This window comes from Dama dama, chromosome 1 (genome assembly GCF_033118175.1).
Source record: "Dama dama isolate Ldn47 chromosome 1, ASM3311817v1, whole genome shotgun sequence".
Lineage (NCBI taxonomy): Eukaryota > Metazoa > Chordata > Mammalia > Artiodactyla > Cervidae > Dama > Dama dama.
This window is the reverse complement of record NC_083681.1, coordinates 71338038-71345825: the sequence shown is the minus strand read 5'-3', so window position 1 is coordinate 71345825 and position 7788 is coordinate 71338038. Positions and strand designations below refer to the sequence as shown.

The 7788-nt window shown below is 44.2% G+C and overlaps 1 non-coding gene across 1 annotated transcript; it reads right to left on the bottom strand.

Moving 5' to 3' along the window:
• Positions 1–1106: 1106 nt before the first annotated feature.
• TRNAG-GCC (transfer RNA glycine (anticodon GCC)) lies at positions 1107–1178 on the bottom strand. Its single transcript has one exon. It is a non-coding gene; the product is annotated as a tRNA-Gly (tRNA).
• Between the last annotated feature and the right edge of the window lie 6610 nt (positions 1179–7788).

Here is a 7788-nt window from a genome sequence, read left to right as displayed (position 1 = left end):
TACTGGAGTGGGTTGCCATTTCCTTCTCCAGGGGATCTTCCCGACCCAGGGGTTGAACCTGTGTCTCCTGCACTGCAGGCAGACACTTTACTGTCTGAGCCGCCAGGGAAGCCCATCTTTTCAGAGAACACCCCCTTTAAGAGATGAATTTGATTGAGCTCCAAATGACAGGAAATAGTTGTGCCAACATCTGGGGCCCGAGAGGGGCTCTAGAAGCTGGAGCAGCAAGTGCAAATGCCGCATGGTGGGCATTCGAGAAACCGCAGTCAGATTACTGTGGCTGGATGAGCGTCGGGGAGGGCAGAGTGGGAAGAGATGAGGCTGGAGAGGCTTGGCCAGGTAAGACATGGTGAGGAGGGTGATTTTATTCTAAGCACAGTGGGAAACCTATGGAAGATTTAAAGCAGGTATTGTACTATTTGCAGCCTGTAGATGGTATTCCTGCTCCCTCGCACTCTGGTATGGTAGATCTTGGAGGTAGGTGGGAAGGTTCTAGTGTGGTTTCTGCATGGGTTCTGGGGGCTTCTTACTCTAGGTCATTCTTTTCCTAGCGCGCCTGTCTTTGGCATAGGTACTGATTTCCACGCACCCTGTGTCACGACAGTGGGCTTGTTAGAACTCTACCATTCCTCATGTCATTCAAAACCAATGGCCTTGGGCCTCTTTGTCTCTTATGCGTTTGAATCAGGAGCCAACCTCAAAACCCACCCAGAGTACACTGAAGACAAAGGCTGTTGTCCTAGAACCTAAAGCCTCTCCCATCTTTGGGGGGCACAGCGCCTGTCACCAGAGATCGTGAATCATCCCTGAGTGGGAAGCCTCAGGTGCAGAGGTATAGAGGTCTATTTGTTCGTATCTTAGTTGTCTCAGGCTGAAGTTTCCACTGTTTAGTCAGCTGAGCTAAACGTTCAAATCACTAGATAATCCACTAAATATTCTGAATTTTTTTTTTTTCTTCTACACCTGTGTAAGCCTTATGTGTTAATCACTCAGTGGGGTCTGACTCTTTGCGACCCCAGGGACTGTAGCCCACCAGGCTCCTCTGTCCATGGAATTTCCCAGGCAAGAATGCTGGAGTGGGGTGCCATTCCTTTTTCCAGGGGATCTTCCCAACCTGGGGATTGAACCCAGGTCTCCTGCATGGCAGGCAGATTCTTTACCGTCTGAGCCACCAGGGAAGCCCATGTAAGCTTTAGCCTTCTCCTTCAATGGGGACCCAAGGCTACGCTGAAGATGGTACTGCAGGTTGTGCAGATGCGGAGGCTTCTCTCCTCCCGTGTCCTCACTCCGGCCCACTTTCCTGCCGTCACTGCCCCGCATCAGTGCCGTGGGCCCCACAGCTCCTTGTCTTTGGCCTTGGAGTCGCCAGTCCTCTTGTTTGTTTCCTCTGCACCGTAATGTTCGAGTGGTTAATGGCTCGTAAACAAGGAATGAGCTTTCAGTGTACATTTAAAGGAGGCCATGGTGAGTAATCCTTTGTGTTCTGAATAATCACCCAATAATTTACCTCCTTACACATAGAGATTTGGAGTTTTTTTTAAAGAATGTCCTTGTAGCAGTATTAAGGGGAATTAAAAGAGTGTTTTTAGAAACTCTTTGGCTAAGGGGAGAGAGATAAAAAGGGTAATTAAGGTGAGTGAAATGAGATAATCGGCTGTATAAAACTGTTTGTGGTGGGGGAGGTCTTTTGTTAATCTAAAAGAATGAATGTCTTGTGGTAGCATTTTGGGGGAAAATATTAAGTAGATTTTTAACTCAAAGAACCCACACCATGCCTATATAGCAACCCCCATGTTTGTGAAACAGAAACCTAGTTGTACGAAAGGTTAAGTCAAACTTCCAGAATGTTTTACATGTGAGCACATCCAGGGCCAGTGACATCATTTGTGAGGGGCCCAGTGCAGAGTGCAAACACAAGGTGTTCTGTTGATACATTTTTCAGAATTTCAAACAGTGGCAGTGGAACTTCAGATCAAGCCCGCGACCTCCTGTGAGTGGGTCCATGTACAGGTCACTGGGCCGCGAAGTTGGCCCTAAGCACAGCTGCTTTTTATAGCACCTTGTAATAGATGCAGTCAGTGCCAAGAGGTGAACAGACTAGGGACCTTGCAAAGACAAACCTGGGCTTTAGTCATAACTCTCTGCAGTTTAATAATGTAGTGCCCAGTGGCAAGTCACACAGCCTCCCAGTGATCTTCGATGGAGGTGTGGGTTAATAATGCTTCTTCATACAGTGCCTTGCAAGGAAGAGGTGTTCAGTATATACTGGCTATGGTGATGGTTGGCCACATGAGTTAAAAAGCAGAAGCTCTTTAATACCTGTCATCATTGTTTTCTGGTGCCTCTTCCTTCAACAGATCTTTATGCCACTCATAAATTTCACGCTTCTGTTTAAGACCAATTCTAGGGACACTGATAGAGCCACTGCTACTTATACAGAAAGTGGGAGCAGAGGATTAAAAAGTTAAGTATAAGTCTTTCCTCTTCTTGAGATGCTTGTAATCTAGTGAATGGGATAAGACAAGAATGCAAGTAGCTACACTATAATGTAGAGAAAGATAAGTGGTATAGGAGAGTTACTTGACCAAGTATTGTTGAAGATGAAATTATTCAAGTTGAAGGAACAAGTGCTACTACAAATTGGAATAGGCTCCATCCACTCTTTTTATGAGGATAAGTCAGTATGTGGGGTTAACTTTGAGTTTTGTGACTAATAAACTGTGCCTTCTTGCACTTATGTAGATCCCTCCCTTGGAATCGGGATGACCCCGTGACCTGCTTTACTCAATAAAGTATGGCAGAAGTGATGCTGTTTTAGCTCAAGTCCAAGCCTAAAGAAGTTCATGTAGCTTTACTTTTGCACAGTTGAGGGCCTTGAGTGACAGAAGATGACCTTCTGGAGAGATCAACTTGAGAGAGCACAAAAAGGGTCTGAGAATCTTGGAGGAGAACAGAGGAGACCAGCCAATAGTGAGAACTGTGACCCAGATATATCACCCCAGTCAAGGGGTTGCAGCCAGTCCTCAGATGTTTGAGCCATCATAGCTGAGGTGCTAGATATGTCCAGAGACCACGTAGAATATTCCAACTCTGGCATATATCAGGCAGAGCAGAGATGAGCAAGCCCTATTGTGCCTTCTCTGAGCTCTTGACTCACAGAATAGTGAAAGATAATGAGAGTTGTTTGAAGTCACTAAGTTTGGGGATAGTTTGTTTTACAGCAATAAATAATTGAAACAAAAAATGGTACCCAAATGTAGTCTGCTGCTGTAGTGAAAAGTATAGAACACGGAGCACTGGGTTTGCAAAGGGGTGGTGACAGGGACCAAAAAGCCCTACACAGGACTGAGGTGGGGACTGGATGAGTGGTGAATTACTGCTGCTGGAGGCTGGAGCATGTGAGACTGATAGTACACATATCGGCAGGACGGTTAGCCAAACTGTCGCCCTGGTCACATGGGAGACAGAATGTGTAATCTGTTTATGGATTTGATAAGAAGATATCAGGAAGAATGTGGCAAGTACCAGCTGGCTCCTTTTAGCTGCCTATCATACAGTAAAAGGAAGATCAGTTCAGTCAGTTCAGTCACTCAGTTGTGTCTGACTCATCGCGACCCCATGGACTACATCATGCCAGGCCTCCCTGTCCATCACCAACTCCCGGAGTTTACTCAAGCTCATGTCCATTGAGTCGGTGATGCCATCCAACCACCTCATCCTCTGCCGTCCCCTTCTCCTCCCGCCTTCTATCTTTCCCAGCATCAGGGTCTTTTCCAATGAGTCAGTTCTTCGCATCAGGTGGCCAAAGTATCGGAGGTTCAGCTTCAACATCAGTCCTTCCAATGAACATTCAGGACTGGTTTCCTTTAGGATGGACTGGTTGGAAGGAAGATCAAGATGAGCTAAAGAAAGAACTTTTGAGTTTTCAAACAGAATTTAGAGAAAAGTGTGAGGAAGTTAGAACTTGCCGGGTTTGCAAAGAAAATTATTTCTCATTCCCGATTTCTACAGCCTGCAAAAGTTTCTTGTAAAAAATTACACAAAATACTTTTTGCGTTCACTTTAAATCAGTGACCACACATCTTAAAAGGACATTCAACACTATCAGTTAATCCTAATATAATTTCCTAACAAACTCTTTTTTCTAGTCACCAAGGATATTTCCTAACTCCTCTTCTATTTTCAAATCTCTAGCATCTCTCCTCCATGATTGACACCTTTACTTCAGACTTGATACAGAGAAAATGCAATTAAATAAAAATTAATTTATCTATCTGACACCAACTCTGTTAACCTCCTGCATCTATCTCCATACATTTTGCCTTTCCTGCTGAGATGCGGTGTCTCTGCTCTTGTCCAAGGCCAGTCCCTCCACTTGTGTTTTGGTTTATCCTCCTCTCATTTACTTAATGAGTTTTCTCCTGCAATCATCTCCATCTTGTCCAGCAACACAACCCCCTTTCCCCCCTAATTTGCTGGATTATTTCCATTGGCATGCAAGCATGTCTTTCTTAAAAAAATTGGAGTATAATTGCTTTATGATGCTGGTTTGTTTCTACTATACAACAACGTTAAACAGCTGTATGTACACATTTATCTCCCCCGTCTTGAGCTCCCCCCAACCCTGTCCACCCTTTTAGGTCATCACAGCGCCCTGAGCTGAGCTCCCTGTGCTATATAGCAGCTTGCCACTGGCTATCTGGTTTATACATGGTGGTATATATATGTCAGTGCTACTCCCAGTTGATTCCACCATCTTTTCCCCCAACTGCCCCGTGTCCACAAGTCCATTCTTTACGTCTGTGTCTCTATTCCTGCCCTGCAAAGCATGTCTTCACATGGCTCTAAAACATGTTCCCTTGATGCTCATTTCTAAATTTCACAAGTACCATCTTACTTATCTGCTCTCTCTCATGGAAAAACTTCTTGAATTAGTTGTTAAAGTCACCCTCTCTTCTTTCCCACTTTTCATTCTTTTCCTAACTCCTTCTAAAGAACTTTATGTTCACTCGATTGAAACGATTCTTATCCAGGTCCCCAGTGACCCACATTTTGCCCAAGCCAATGATGACTCCTTTCTTCATCTTACAGGATCCCAACAGCCTTTGGCACACTGACCACTCCTTCTTTGATTCGACCCTGTCTTTTCCAGGCTGTTGTAATGCAAAATATCTGTCTCACAAACTCCTCATCAGCCTGGTTTACTGACTGATCCACTCTTTACCCAGTGAATGTGGGAGAAGTTCTTCTCTATTTTATTGACAGCTTTACCCTGGCTGATAGCTCTTAAGTACCATTCATCTACTGATGACCCTTAAAGCCTAAGTGTTTTATTTAAAGCAAAGGAGAGGGATGGAATTCAGATTTATATATCCTGCAACTGTCCTGAAATCTTGACTTGATATTAAGAAGTCCTCAAAATACTGCCAAAGTAGGAATATAAATTCTTGCCCCCTCCATCTACTCTTTCCCATAACAGGAAATGGCACCACCATCCAGGAATTCAGGCAGTTGACACATGATTCCCAGACCTTTCTTATGTTCTTATCTTCAAATGCTTCTAGCTGGCCTAGTCTGTGTTTTTTGTCATCCAGGTTATAATCAATATTAGTGACTCTTATCCCTATTGCTCATCTGGTGAGTGTTTTGACTTTCATTGCCTTCCGTTTTGGATTAGTCTAGAATGGAAAACCAGGAGTAAATTGTATCATTGAAATGACATGAATAATCTCTTGAGGAGACAGAACAGCAGCACCCTTCTGAAACCAGGTCACAAAGTAATCCTCTTCTGATTACCAGCACGGTGAGCTCATTAACGACCACATCGTGTCAGGACCTTGGTTTCCTCTCTTAGAGGCCTGAAGATAGCCAGACTCAATCATTGCAACCAACATGGACTCAACTGTGGAGAGAAGTCATGATGATACTGCTGTCAGTGTCCAAAGAAGAGCAGCTTAGTTCTGTTTGTCTCTTCTCATTCCCAGAATCTGCTTGGTTAGAATGACTGTATGCCCTGGTTTTAAAATAGGCATGTTTGGTAGATAATCTGTAGCTGCGATCATCTAGGATTCGGGTAGATAGTCTTCCAGTGCTTGTGAGCTAAGCTGCTTCAGTCGTGTCCAACTTCTTGCGACCCTATGGGCTGTAGCCCTCCTGGTTCCTCTGTCCATGGGATTCTCCAGGCAAGAATACTAGAATTGGTTGCCATTCCTTCCTCCAGGGTATCTTCCCCACCCAGGGATTGAACCCATGTCTCTCACATCTCCTGCATTGTTAGGTGGGTTCTGTATCACTAGCGCCACCTGGGAAGGCCATACTCTTGCAGGGAAAATGACATATGTAGGCCATTCAGAATGGTGGATTCTTTCCTGTTGTTCAGTAGCTTTCCTGCTGCAGTTTGGGAGAGCACTTTGCATAAAAGATGTTCCCTTGGCCAGACGAGCCACTGGGATCACTGACTGCTTTGGACTAGAAGATTTGGTATTTTCCTTGTTCCCAGGTTTTAAATTCCCCATCCTTTCTTCCTTGCAGCTCACTGCCACCCACACTGTACCTGTGTTGGACAGTCTGTGGTGAACAGAACGCTCAGGGGAGAAATGAATAAAGGTCTAGCAGTGTTGTTGTTGTTTAGTCGCTCAGTTGTGTCTGACTCTTTGCGACCCCATGGACTGCAGCACTCTAGGTCTCCCTGTCCTTCACCATCTCCCAGAGTTTGCTCAAACTCATGTCCACTGAGTCAGTGATGCCATCCAACCGTCTCATTCTCTGTCGTCCCCTTCTCCTCCTGCCCTCAGTCTTACCCAGCATCAGGGTCTTTTCCAATGAGTCAGTGCTTCGCATCACATGGCCAAAGTATTGGAGCTTCAGCTGCAGCATCAGTCCTTCCAATGAATATTCAGGGTTGATTTCCTTTAGGATTGACTGGTTTGACCTCCCTGCAGTCCAAATCTAGCAGTGGGGAAGTAGAAAATTGTTTCACTGTTCAATTGCATGTCAAATATGGCATTTTTCTCTTCAGCTGGAGTCATCTGGCAATTAAATTCTGTGCTGTTCTCGAGTTAAGGGAGAGATCCTGGAGAATGTGTGGCTTTTAGATTTGGAAGTCTCCAGCAGCATTTGCCCCTTGGTTCTCTGTATGAACACTTCACCTGGGATTGACTTCTTTTTGTCATCAGTCTTATCTTATGGGTCTTTTTGGTCTATTATCCTTTCAGTTTCATTAGACAGTGAGCTGTCTCCTCAAAGACAGGCTCTGGGCCTTCTTTTTTGTGTGTTTCTAGTGCCTGGCACAGAGTAGTGATTAATGAAGTTTGATTAAATGAATGAGAAAGAAGGAAAGAAAGAAAGGAAAGAAAGAAAGGAAGGAAGGAAGAACGCCAATTTACAAATGAGAAAATCCAGAGGTAGTTACTATGTCCCTTTTGGGAGACAGCTGCTCTGATACTGTGGTGTCTTGTGGATACCCCAGGTTTGTTTTAATATTATAAATTATTATTCATGTAAGTATCAACATGTGTTCATTTATCTAATTCTAACTTTTCAATAAAGAAGTTAAGAGTCATTGAGATTACATAGTTCATAAATGACATTGACAATACTCAGATATATTTCTCTTTCGTGGTGTATTATAATTTTTTTAAGCCAAACCCCCACAGACGGTGGAGATGCTGGGTTTGCATGAAATGTGCTGTGTTAACATATTGCAAGTGCTTTTGGTGCACAGGAGTGTCTGTGCGCATATGTGGACATGATGCCTACTTTAGCACTTGGTCACCAAGTACCAGCTTG